Genomic DNA, 14,922 nt, shown 5'->3' with positions numbered 1-14,922 from the left:
AAACTGAATGGATCTATCAATTCCCATGCTTCGTCAATCTTGAAACACCCAATTTTTGCAAAACACTTATCCTACTTCTATGACTAAAAAGTGTTTGTGTGTAAATCTCGTTACATTAACAGCTTAATAAACGAATTAGGTATTGACATTTTAATTGGAAACTCAACATATACCCTCACGATACAGTGTACCAAAGAGGAAGTTCTGGATAATCATAAACATATGTTCTATGCTCCTTTTGAATTTCAACAAAAGATGAAGAACTAGATCTTCCATCACTGTCTTGGATACCTAATAAACAATGGTATATTACTGGGTCTTTCAAGTGCTCCATAAAACCTCTTTCTAAATTCTTAACATCTGCTTTATCAGCAATGGAATATGGGCTTCAAAGTTATCGTGAAACTGCCTCTTCTAGAGGTAGCGTGAATCAGATGTGAATATCCCAAAAATCCAAAGATCTGTTAGAGTATTTACAGTCTAACCCTTTTTCATCATGCAATAGAATTAAAACATTTGACTTTTCTACATTTTATACTTAGTCTAGTATTCCATATTCCAAACTAAAAGACAAATTGAAAGAGTTGGAAATGCTTTTTGTTTCATAAAAAAAGAATGGCCAATGTAGACCCACGTATCTTCTCTTAAGGAGGGATACATAGAACTTTGTAAAGGATTACTCTGATTCAAACAAAAAATCTCTGAAACTGATATTATCAAGATTATTATTATTGATTTTGTTATTGACAACATATTCTTTACTTTCGGAGGACGTGTTTTTCAACAGACTGTCAGAGTTACAATGGGAACGAATTGTGTCCCTCTTCTTGACGACTTCTTTCTTTATTATTGTGAGGCTAACTGCATACAGGAACTTCTTAGGAAGAATATACGAAGTTAGCAATATCCGTTGACTCTACTTTCCATTATATATACGTTCTTTCACTAAATAATTCAAACTATGGTGACTATGTTGAACGCATCTATCCCATCGAACTAGAGATAAAGGTTTCAACAGATATAGTTAGCTGGCCTCATATCTTGACTTACATCTAGATATTGACAGTGAAGATCGGTTGAAAACAAACATTTACGAAGAAAGGAATGATTTCATCTTTCCAATTGTGAACTTTCCATTTCTAAGTAGCAACATTCTAGCAGCACCTGCATACGGGGTATATATCTCCGAATTGATAAGATATTCCCGTGCATGCATTTCCTATCACGATTTTCTTGTTAGGGGGTTGTTGCTCACAAGGACGCTATTACACCAAGAGTTCGAAATAATGAAGTTGAAATCATCCTATCGTAAATTTTGCGGACGACATCACGAGTTGGTTGACCCTTTTGGAATGAAATCGGATATGTTCCTTCCGTCGTAACTACTATCCCCTTCCTTTTCATGAATGTGACCTACAGAATGAGACTATTTACCGGATTTGTTATAACATAAGCAACACGACGTATGCCACATATGGAGCAAGATCTGCTTTCGCTTCAGGAGCACATGAGATCAGCCCTAGTTTTTGATGGGGTTCGTGTTGCTTATTCTTTAGTTTTTTATGTTGTGTCATGTGTTCAATTGTTTGTCTGTTTGTCTTTTTCATTTTTAGCCAGGCGTTGTCGATGTATATTCGATACGTTTGACTGTCCCTCTTTTTCTTTCATCCCTCTTTTATGACAAAAAACAAATATAATAGCAAGCAACCAACGACGATCACTTGAATATTTTCTCCTGAATAGGAACAAGTATATGTAAAATATTGCAGGGTTAATCCTACTTTAGAAGGCTCAACCCTTCACTTACCAACTTACCATGGACACATGTAACAGCAAAACCCAGAAATGAAATCAGAGTAGGAGATGCGTGACTCATTAAAAATCCACAAAACAAAACAAAAATGATATAAGGAATGTAGAAAACACTATGTAGTAATCTTTATGAATAATTATAACAAACCTTCGTAGGTAGTCCATTTTTTGTTATTGGATGTATTGCATACGTCTAGCTAAACTTAAGTAAAATACTAGAAGGTTCTTTTTGGCCATGGATTGATCTTGAACATTTGAAATGACATTTGAATTATTAAAGTAGACTTCAGCTGTTAACTTTCCTGACATTTGGTATTATATTAATATGTGTTTAAGTGCTTATCTCACCCCTTTTAATATCCAATTATCAATTAATTACCACTGAAACATTTTATTTACAATATGAAGATGGACTTCCTTGAAGTTGTACTTGTTGCAACGTCACATTTGGTATCAATTGATGTAATACCCAAACCAACTGGTAAATTTTAGTTCAATCCTCAAGTTGAGACCTTAACCACCCAAATTCTGACGACTACAGTCCACAATGCTAAGTTTTGAATGTAAATGGTTTCAATTTGTAGAATTAATATGTCTGATATAATTTCTACAACTAGCAGTGCATTGAAAATACTTTAAATCTAATCAAAAATATTGAAATATTTTTCTGACCAATGTGTCTACAGTTTTCTATCTGCTTTGTCTTCAGTTTCACTAAAACACTCGCGCTATTATCTGTTTAACTTGCGCTTTTTTCATCACTTGAGTTATAACAGTATTTATTTTTCATGACATTTTAATAATGGAAGTACACTTTAGAAGTTAACTTTCCTGACATTTGGTATTAGGTTAATATTTGTTTAAGTGCTTATCTCACCCTTTTCAATATCCAATGATCAATTACTTACCACTGAAACATTTGGTATATTTCTTTGACAAATGTGAATACAGTTTCCTTTCTGCATTGTCTTCAGTTTCACTAAAATACACGCGCTTTACCTGTTTAACTTGCGCTTTTTTCAGCACTTGAGTTATAACAGTCTTTATGTTTTTCTCTGTAGAATTAGTGTCCATCATGTTGTTGACTGCATTGTGTTTGTTTATATACTTTACCGGAACTATTGGTATATTTTTTCTGCAGTTAAACTGGTTTAACGCCTCTCAGTTGTGTTCCTTGTACCAAATTTTGCAATAAATGGATATATTGCTATTTGTTGTTGTTTGTTTTCTTGTTTACACCAAATTTGAAAAAAGCAGATGCGGTATAGTCATCAAAGGTACCAGGATTATAATTTAGTATGCCAGACACGCGTTTCGTCTACATAAGACTCATCAGTGACGCTCATATCGAAACAGTTATAAACCAAACAAATACAAAGTTGAAGAGCATTGAGGATCCAAAATTCCAAACAGTTGTGCCAAATACGGCTAAGGCACTCCATGCCTGGGATAAGAAATTCCTAATTTTTTTGAAAAATTCAAAGTTTTGTTACGAGGACATTTATAAAAATGACCACATAATTGATATTCAAGTCAACACCGAAGTACTGACTACTGGGCTGGTGATTAAAAACAAAATGCAAAGTAAAATGAAGTTTCGCAAAAAAATCTCATCTTTTTACTATTTATTTAGAAAAAAAAAATATGCTTCAAAATCAAAGGCTTACATAACTCAGCTAAAACTAGATTGTACACTGATTTGAAAAAAGAATTAACAAGGTAAATAGATATAGGAAGATGTGGCGTGAGTGCCAATGAGACAACTCTCCATCCAAAAAACTATAAAATGAAACCACCATAGGTCAACGAAGGGCCTGCAACACGGAGCCTTGACTCACACCAAACAACAAGCTATTAAGGGCCCCAAAAATACTAGTGCATAACGATTCAAACGGAAAAACCAACGGTCTAATCTATATAAAAACGAGAAATGAGAAACACGTATTAATTACATTTACAAACGACAGATACTGTACATTAGATTCCATTTAAAAAAAAAACAACGAACAAAATGCTCATTTTAATAGCTTCACAGTTAGATATCGTTGTTTAAATACAACAATTTATAAAACAGTCAAAAAGAAAACGTATATAAAATGCTATATGTTTAATGCATGGCTTGGCATTTTATTATGTAATGGAAGTCGTCATTTCTTGTTATCAACTAGATAGTACTTTAAATAAATATCTTTTAGCCTCAAAACATATCAGATAGATGCAAACTGTGATATCATTGTCCGATAACAGGAGGCTGCAGTTTTACATGGAAGATACAACCGGTATATACCAGTCGGCGACGGGTTTATTCACAAGTGACAGTTCAACAAGTAAAACATTTAGCCTTCAAGAAATTTCCGATCCGTATGTTAATGAGTTAGAAGTGCGTGCTAATGAGTTGATAATTGGATATTAAAAAGACATGTTACGAAAAGGTATATTCACGACGCTGAGGTTGACAATTTACACTTTAAATGTGGGGACTGTGTCACAACACCAAAGAGATTACCTGTGAAAACATTGTATTATATTTAAAAACTGCATTGATTCTTTCGCAGGCAATGCCGTATGGAACGAATATTCAATATCATTTATACGATTAGAAATATAAGAAATAGATATTAATAATTTCCATTATATTTTTTAAGTAACTATAATAATACTGCAAAAAGGGGGGGGGGGGGGGCGTTCATGTTAATGCAGTAGATGTGCGGGGCAACGGAGATACGGGGTACATACGTGTGTGAATTTTTTGGCGAGCCCTTAATATATCTTGCTAATAGTCTTAAGTATTATAATCTGTTGTATACATGTATCTAGTCGTGAATATATATATAACGATCATTTTTATATAGTTTAAAAAAAAAACCAACAGTGTATGTACTTTGATCCAGTTGTTTGCCACCTAAATTTTTATATAACGGGGTCTGTTTTAAACAACTAAAACACGATTTCAACTTGAGGCATGTTGCACTATATAGAAAACTTTCGCCCGGTCATATAGCTTCGAAGGCATGTATTTTCTTTCTTTATTTCCTTCCAACTTTGTCTCAATTTCACAAGTTTCAGCTCATTTTGTATTTTCTGTATAATAGTTTGTGATTGATTGATTGTTGGTTGCTTAGTGTTCAGTGGCAAATATTTCATGTATGTTTAGAACAAGAAGAGGTTTGTGTAAAATATGACTCGCAACGCATAATGACTTAGGTTTGCATTTACATCTTAAAACTACCTTATGCAGATATTTTGTATTTCATTAATTCCTAAAATATTTGTGGAAATTCGCCAACCGTTTCATAAAAAAATTCTGCTTGATTTTTAGGTTAAGCCGGACGAAGTTTTCTTCTCTCTCTAAACATAGACTGACGCACGTCTTTTAAATCTGTCTTTTCTATTCATATTTTCATATTTTCATAAAGTATTTGTAGTGTCTTGTCTTGTCTTGTCTTGATATAGGTAAACCATGTACAGGTTTAACATAGGTAAAAAATATCAACAGGTAAATGTGGCGCAATTTGATTTCACTTATTGGTGCAATTAATACCATTAAAATAGCAATTGATACCCTTTCAAAACTGCAATTGGCGCAAATTGATTCTGCCCAGAAAATGAGAATATGAAGAAAAAAAGTGACACCGATGACCGATGTGTCTTTCCTGCTAGAAGTTTCTCTAAAACAAACATGTTTTTTTTTTAAATTAAATCTGTTCAATGGGTACCTTTTACTACCCTACGGAGGTACCAGTTGGGTTTTTTTTCAGGGAGAGGGGGGGGGGGACTAGGATTAAATTTGAAAAAGGCAGGACGGGATTTTTGAGTTAAGGAAAGGCAGAATGCGAAACTTGGCCAAAAAACCCCCAAAAATTTAACTTGCTTACTGTGCATAATATTATCAATCTAGAATTGAATGAACTTGTATAACCCTCAACCCCCTTTTCCAGACCACCTACTCCTACGCGCGTACACCTTTTATGTCTTATGACAAGTTTTAGCCAGCAGTGATATCACAATAGCAATTGTCGTATAAGATGTTAAATGCATAATGATGTTCAAAATAAATGTAATTTAAATTAACCAAGACGCATAGGATTTAAATATTACCTATTTATATCTATAATCAATGTTTTGACACCGTCCCCAAATTTTAAGTCTAATTTGTCAACCTCAGCGACGAGAATATACCTTTTCGTAACATGTCTAATAAGGTGAGATTGACAATGAAATTAATACCAACTTAATACCAACTGTCCAAAAAGTAAACATATTAAGTACACAATACTGTGGATTAATTATTATTCTTTGAATACTAATGGTTGTGGGTATCACGGGTACAGGTGAACCACGCATTCAAATGTTCAACGACTTTCATATTTTCATTATGCTTTGTATACAGTGGTTGGTACAACCACGAAATCAAATATCAACGAATATGCAAGTTTCCAGCAATCCAAGAACATTGATATCCACGAAAATAAATGAATCGACAGTTGTTATGTTGTTATCGTATTATAGTTTTACTAGATATTCTTAATAAGTCTATCCGTCATAAAGTGAATCACAGAAACATCTTCTGCAGAGCGTTAATATCATTTGAATGCAATTAAATTCACCCGGCCTGACACATCACAAAACCGAACACATTTTCAGAGGGGCATACGTTTGCATAGGCACCTGCGTACAACCGAAAAATGTAACAGAACTTCTTCATAATACCAGATTACTAATAATCTTAAGATTTTGAGATATCTGATGATGTATGTTACCTTGTTCCCTTTATTCATATAAGCAACACGACGGGTGCCACATGTTGAGCAGGATCTGCTTTTCTTTCCGGAGCATCTGAGATCACCCTTAGTTTTTGGTAGGGTTCGTGTTGTTTATTCTTTAGTGTTCTATGTTGTGTCATATGTACTTTTGTTTGTCTGTTTGTCTTTTTCATTTTTAGCCAAGGCATTGTCAGTTTGTTTTAGATTTATAAGTTTGATTGTTCCTTTGGTATCTTTCGTCCCTCTTTTCTATCGGTATTATTCGCTATAATGCTGCACAAATCTGGAATGAGCTACCGAACCATCGCGAGTGGAAACATCTTTTGACCAATTCAAAAAATTGGTACAAACATGGGATACAAGTAACAGCTCATGCCAGTGCAGTGCTTGCATATGGTATTCATGCCTGATTTTATTTTTATTCTTATTTTCTGTGTAACTGTTTGATTTGTGCAATCGTACTACTAACTTGTGCTATGTTTTAAGTGTACTATATGCTTTTAACTTATATATTTCATTATTGTATCTTACTAATCATTATATGTTTAAAATTGTGTTGTTTTCATGTCTTTTGTATGTGTGTATTGTATTGTGTGTGTGTATTATAATTGTATTTTGATATTAAGTCGATTTGAAAAGCTCACTAGAGCTTGTGTTATGTAGTTTATTGAATATCGACTCTAAATAAAACTTTAAATTTTTGAATCTTGAATCTTCAATACGGGCACATTGCTGTTGATATCTACTCGCTTGTATGTCATGTATAGAAAAATCGCCGTGACAAAATATTTTATTGGCTGGTTTCGCAGTTGCCTTGTGTGGGTGCAGAGTGTAATCATGCTGAGGAACTTCTTTCCCCTTCCTGCACAAGGTCGCGCGTGATTTTTATATATTTCTGTGGTGAATAAAAACTTTTTTTTTGTATTATAATTTTAATTATAACGGTTGTGTGCGATTCGAAAAAAAAAATGTTCGAAGTTCTCGATATCCTCAGTTTTATTGATGACAATCTTTATTGTTTCCATCTGAGGTTTTATTGTTATAATTATAAATAATCTGGTGCTGATTGTTTTCTTCTTTTTTTGTTACTTCAGTAAATCGGAATACAGTTTTATTTAGTGTCAAAATTCATATTCAAACGTAGCTCATTAGTTCTTACAAAAAGGTACCGTTATTGCATAAGAGAAACAAAACAAAAATAATTTATACAAGTTTTGGGACGTCCAATGTCGCCAATCCCTTGTTTCCACTTCAGAAATTGCTTGAAACAACAGGGCATACAATGTTTCTTATAACTGTTCAGCGTTGGAAAATAAATCTTCTGATTTTGAAAAAACACAAAAAGCAGACAAGAGCAATTCACCAAATTTTAAATATAAACTATGTTAAAAGAACAAGAGATTCAACATTCCTAATTACCTGTAGTACATACTTCATTTGAACATTATGTAAAATTGATAATGAAAGCCATACTAATTACAAATTGTACACAAAAAACTAAAATTAAGATAATACAAAACAAAAACCAGAGGCTCCCGACATGGGACAGGCGCAAAAAAGCGGCGGGGTTAAACATGTTTATGAGATCTCAACCCTCCCCTATACCTCTAGCCACTTTTGAATAGTAAACGCATAACAATACGTACATTTTAAATTCAATTCAAGATAGTTCAAGTCTGATGTCAGAAGATGTAAATATTTAATACAACATCGTTATTTTAACCGACCTTGGATAATAATTGTCATATAAACGCCATTATGCATAAAAGTCATTTACATAACTTTTTTTTCCCTTTCAAGATTTTTTGGTAAAGCATCTTTCTTTTTTTTCTTTTCAAAAACTTAACATCATTAAGGTAAAGGTGATAAGCATCGTAGGTTTCTGCTGCATCGGTTACCCTTCCGGAGCACCTGAGATCACCCATAGTTTTTGGTGGGGTTCGTGTTGTTTATTCTTTAGTTTTCTATGTTGTGTCGTGTGTACTATTGTTTTTCTGTTTGTCTTTTTCATTTTTAGCCATGGCGTTGTCGGTTTGATTTGGATTTACGAGTTTGACTGTCCCTTTGGTATCTTTCGTCTCTCTTCAGCCATATTTGGTTTTACAGTATTATTCACACATATTTTATCAAGTGCCTCTTATCAAACAAAAACGAGGCGTAAAATAAGGAATGTATTTGTTGAAAGGTGTTAAACTTGTTCTCTTATAAAAGGACATGTTTGATTCATTTTGTAGACATATCTTGCGTTAGAAAAAGCAGCAACCGATTAAGCAACCAGTCGATACAAAAGAAAATGACGAACGAAGATTTACTATTTACAGCCTTGGCAACAAGGAACATTAAACTTGCGAAGATTTTAGTATTAGGTGGTGTAACTATCAATTGTAAAAACTCAAATGGACTTACACCACTAATGATTGCTTGCCATATGAACGTTGATGAAAAAAGGAAGTTTGATTTCATAAAGTGCCTCTTAGACAATAATGTAGATATAAGTGACACTGACAATGCAGGACGGACTGCACTTATGTATGCTATAAAATCAGGATCAGCATCCATTATTCAATTACTGAAACGACATGGACTCACAAACTCAGTAAAAGCAGGAAGAAGATTTAGTCGAGCGGACGAAATGAGAATATGGGGAAGTTTTGAAAGTTAATTTTAACGTTATATGCATTGTATCAAATGTTGAACTGTAAATATTTGATAGATATATGATAAGAGGAATTGATGAGACTTACACTTTGCATCATGTGTGTTTAACTGTGTATAGTTAATATGTTCAATACTATGTTTCTGTTAAACTTTTTTTTATACAGATTTCGTGTTTTTTAGTTTTACAATGTAAATAAAACGTTGAAATATATATTTTAAAATATAAGAATTTTCGTAAATTTATTACACCTACATTTAACTGAAACATCGTTTCCACTTTAAATTGAAATGAGTTTTCCTTATGTCGCTTCTACAACCCCATTCCCTTAATACGAATGTGACCTACCAAAAAATACCGGGTTTGTAGTAAAGTCAGCAACCTGACGGATGTCACATGTGGAGCATAAAAGTACAATAAAGCATATGTATACATTGCTATTGAAAATATTACGCATATATTGTCAAATGCGCATCTGGTGCATGCAAATTGGTACCGTTAATTTTATCATACCAAAATTCAGTAAGGGACGGCAGTATTTATGCCTTGCAGATGTTTCAATCGATATAGGAAGATGTGGTATCAGTGCCAATGAGACAAATCTCCATCCAAAAACAGTTTATAAAAGTAAACCATTAAAGGTCAAGATACAGCCTTCAACTCGGAGTCTTGGCTTTCACTGAACAACAAGCTATAAAGGGCCTTAAAATTACAAGTGTAACATCATTTAAAAGGGAAAACAAACGGTCTTATCTATAAAAGAAAACAAGAAAGGACAGGTTTGATTCATTTTGTAGACATATCTTGCGTTAGAAAAAGCTGCAGTCGATTAAGCAACCAGTCGATAAGCAACCAGTCGATACAAAAGAAAATGACAAACGAAGATTTACTATTTACAGCCTTGTCAACAAGGAACATTAAACTTGCGAAGATTTTAGTATTAGGTGGTGTAACTATCAATTGTAAAAACTCAAATGGACTTACACCACTAATGATTGCTTTCCATATGAACGTTGATAAAAAAGGAAGTTTGATTTCATAAATTCAAAATGTTGTGTTGTGTTATCGTCTGATATCTGAAAGTCTTCAGTTTAATTATAAGTAGGATAGTGTCACAAATCTCAGTGGGCTTGGTGTTAATATGGAAATAAACCATATGTAGCAGTTCAACTAGAAAAAAATCTAGGCTACAAGAATTTGTCAATCAAGTCCCTCTATATATGGTATTAAACAACTGTATGTTTATCAATTGGTACTCAAAGACTAAAAAAGAAAGAAGAACAATGAAACGGATATCAAGTAAATCATGTAAATACCAATGTCTAGTTAGAAATTAAGATGCACTATTGTATCTGTAAACGATAAGCTGTTCGACGTTTGATTATCAACTGTTAATGGTGTATTCAATTTTAAAAGTTATACTTTGTAAGTGTCTCCGTCGAAAAAGAGGGACAACAAATACCAGTAGGACAATCAATCGTATATATCGGAAACTAACTGTCAACGCCATTGCTAAAAAAGAAAAAAAAAGACAAACAGACAATTATAGTACACAAAACACAACATAGAAATGTAAACAAAGAAAATCATGAACCGCAGAAGAAGAACATGTGATGTTTAGTTTAATTTTTGCTTACAATAGATGATAATTAATGCATGTTTGATTCTTTAGTATTTGACGATGGAAAAGATAAGTATAGATTATAACATGGCCTTTTCCATATTGGCCCTAGTATCATCCCGAGACTCCCATATCGGCCTCGAGGCTTTAGCCGCGGGCCTATATGGGTTGAGGGATGATACCAGGGCCAATATGGAAAAGACATGTTATAATATATTTATCACATATCTAAGTTCTGCAGAATAGAGATATAAAGTACAATTATTACAATTTAATGAAACATAACAGGTGAAATCGTAAAGTTTTTGTCACAAATGTGTCGTTAAGGACGCAATGACGTGACGTCATTTAGAATCAGGGCACAATATCGATATACTCTTTTTTGTCCCTGGTAATTTTGAGGTTATTGCATATGCAAAACCCACCGTATTCATAACAAATTTGTGATAATACTCAAAATATTTTTTTGTGTGTGGATATACAGATCTTACTGGTAAGCTTGATACACCTATTCATGTTTAAAGCCACACCAAATGTCATGGTTTAAAAAACAAAACTCTTGCTTACAATCTTGAAATCTAAGAATTGATTGTTTAAAGAAGATCTGTGCATGTTACTATCTCTCCTTTTTTTATTTCTTTTGTTTTGGTAGGACATAGTTTTATATGTGGTTCTAGGTATTTTACTAGTCTTGTTATTGTTTCTCTAATATTTCATGTCATTATCAAAATATCAATACAAATTGCATAATTCTGTTATTCGTTGTGTTTAAAAATGCTTCGCTTAGTCATTCAGTGGCAGTGGACCGTTAGCTAAAACATCCATCATAACAAAATAAACAAAAAGTGTGAATTACTGACAAAAGCAATGTTTTGATCCTCAAATCTTAACCATATTTACCTAACTAGTACAGTGTTCAATAATAACACGTGAACTGCATACACATTTTCACATACGAAAAACCTAAACGATAATGTTTTACACGTCTTGTTCTTTGTTCATTAAGGTAATTGAGTTTTATGAGTACATCACAAAGGGGAATAACCAGTTTAGATTTTTGAATATATTATGATAAATACCCGGTAATCATTTACATATCATTAGGTCCTATAATCATGATTATTTTTATTTTTGTATTGTTTTATGAATTTAAGGCGCAATTACTTCATAAGTAATCCGTCAACCAAAATCAATAAAAGCAACATTTTTTTACTGCAGTTATCTATTAAGGATACTACAGATACAGTTAAGTCGGCTTCATATATTGACTTACATCTATAAATTGACAATGAGGGTGGGTTGAAATCAAACCTTTCCGACAAAAGAGACGACTTCAACTTTCCAATTGTGAACTTTCCATTTGTAAGTGGCAACATTCCAGCAGCACCTGCATGCGGGGTATAAATATCCCAATTGACACGATATTCCCGTGCTTGCATTTCCTATCATTATTTTCTTGATAGAGGGTTGCTGCTCACAAGGGAGCTGTTAAACCAAGAGTTCCAAATTGTGAAGTTGAAATCATCCCTTCGTAAATTTTACGGACGCTATCACGAGTTGGTTGACCGTTATGGAATAACCGTTTCACAAATGATATCGGATATGTTCCTTACGTCGTAACTACAATCCCCTTCCCTTTCATGAATGTGACCTACCGAATTAGACTATTTACCGGATTTGTAAAGACATAAGCAACACGACGGTTGCCACATGTGGAGCAGGATCTGCTTACCCTTCCTGAGCACCTGCGATCACCCATAGTTTTTTGTTCGTGTTGTTTATTCATTATTATGTTGTGTCATGTGTACTATTATTTTCTGTTTGTCTTTTTCATTTTTAGCCATGGCGTTGTCAGTTTGTTTTAGATTTATGTGTTTGACTGTCCCTTTGGTATCTTTCGTCCCTCTGTTCGCATTATCGAAAAGATATACCATAGTTTTAACAATCCTAATTTTTCAACGACTCTCCGGAGACAAAAAGAAGACTACTGGATTAGACAATTGGGAACTGCAACATCTTATGGCTGCAATGACAAAATTGATGGTAAAGGTATTTTATCTAGTCCTTCGTGTCACTCGGTGAATGTGATGAATATTTTCAACTCGACTCCTCGACGTAGACGCAGTCATGGTCATTGTCATTATACATCACCTTTTCTGCATGATGTCTCTATTAATGACTTGCTGCCATTCATACAAAAGCCGTTAGGTATTCATCACATTAGCACGAAACTTTATTCATTACCCTTTTCAAAACTTCATTCTCTGTTCAATGTATGTTTGGAATCCACTGTTACAAACCCTCATTCAAACCAATACAAACTTCAAGCTATAATTTCGGATATTGCAAGTCACAGACTTTTCAAGGCAGTTCGCATTGGAAAAGATGAAAAAAAGAAAAGATCTTTTCTAAATCCTTCCTTTGCCAACAAAGGAATCGATGGCGTCAACCTAGGCAATATCCTTCATCATAAATTAGTTCAATCGAAAATACCTCCTTATTTCAAAGACCAGTCTGTACCGATAATTTCTTATACCTATACCAAAGCTATTGCAACTAAACTTTTCAATTACAAACGCGTTTTGCAGGATCTCGATTTTGACGACTTCAAGTCTAAACCTCCTGATTGCACTTGTGTTAGTTCCCAATTCACATATAATCCTGCGGGCCACGTTTTACCGGTAACCTTAACATTGCTAATAACACTTCTCTACGAAATGCGTTATCGAAAGGTCCGAAATATCGTGAGCCTAAATTCATCAATTAGAAATACAACTTTAAAATTTTGATGGATTGAGTCGAAGATTATACCAGGCTATGGGCTAAGCGCGAGAAGGAAGACGTAGACACTCTTTCCGAATGGATTAAGGCAGTGAGGTCGTCGATACAAATCAGAATAAAAAACTGAATCGGTCCATCAATGCCCATGCTACATCAATCTTTAAAGACCCAAATGTTGCAAAAGACCTATCCGACCTCCATGACAAATATGTTGTTGTCCCCGCAGATAAAGCCCCAAATAACATCGTTTTTTTTGTAAAAGTTATTACATTCACTGCATGATAAACGAATTGCATGTAGGTATTGACAATTCACTTGAAAACTCAGCATATACCTTCACGACACTTACAAAAGAGGAATCCTGGATAATCATAGGTCTGTTCTATGTTCCTTTAGAATTTCAACCAAAGATGAAGAACTGGATCTTCCATCACTGTATTGGATACCTAAACTACGTAAGTGTCCTTACAAACAACGATATATTGCTGGGTCTTCCAAGTGCTCCACGAAACCTCTTTCTCAATTATTAACATCTATTTTATCAGAAAGCAAAGACGGGCTTCAAAGTTATTGTGACACTGCCTATTCTAGAGGTGGCGTATCTTGTCTTAGGGAGGGATAAATCCTACTTTGTACAGATTCACTCTGATTCAAACAAAAAATTCTCTGAAACTGATATTATCAAGATGCTTGATTTCTTGATTGACAACATATTTGTTACGTTCGGAGGACGTGTTTTTCAACAGACTGTCAGCACCAATGGGAACAAACTGTGCCCTTCTACTTCCCGACTTGTTTCTTTATTATTATTAGGCTGACTTCATGCAGGAACTTCTTAGGAAGAAAGATAAGAAGTTAGCAATATCCTTTAACTCTACTTTCCGCTATATAGATGATGTTCTTTCACTAAACAATTCAAAATTTTGTGACTGTGTGGAACGCATCTATCCTATCGAACTAGATTTAAAGGATACTACAGATACAGTTTAGTCGGCTTCATATCTTGACTTACAGCTAGCAATTGACAATGAGGGTCGGTTGAAAACAAAACTTTACGACAAAAGAGATGATTTTAGCTTTCTAATTGTGAACTTTCCATTTCTAAGTAGCAACATTCCAGCAGCACCTGCATACGGGGTATATATCTCCCAATTGATACGATATTCCCGTGCTTGTGTTTCCTATAATCATGATTTCCTTTATAAAGGGTTGCTGCTCACAAGGCAGCTATTAAACCAAGAGTTCCAAAGGTGAAATTGAAATTATCCCTTCGTAAATTTTATGGACGC

Source organism: Mytilus trossulus, unplaced genomic scaffold (assembly GCF_036588685.1).
Source record: "Mytilus trossulus isolate FHL-02 unplaced genomic scaffold, PNRI_Mtr1.1.1.hap1 h1tg000210l__unscaffolded, whole genome shotgun sequence".
Taxonomy (NCBI): domain Eukaryota; kingdom Metazoa; phylum Mollusca; class Bivalvia; order Mytilida; family Mytilidae; genus Mytilus; species Mytilus trossulus.
Note: the sequence above shows the minus strand (reverse complement) of the source record.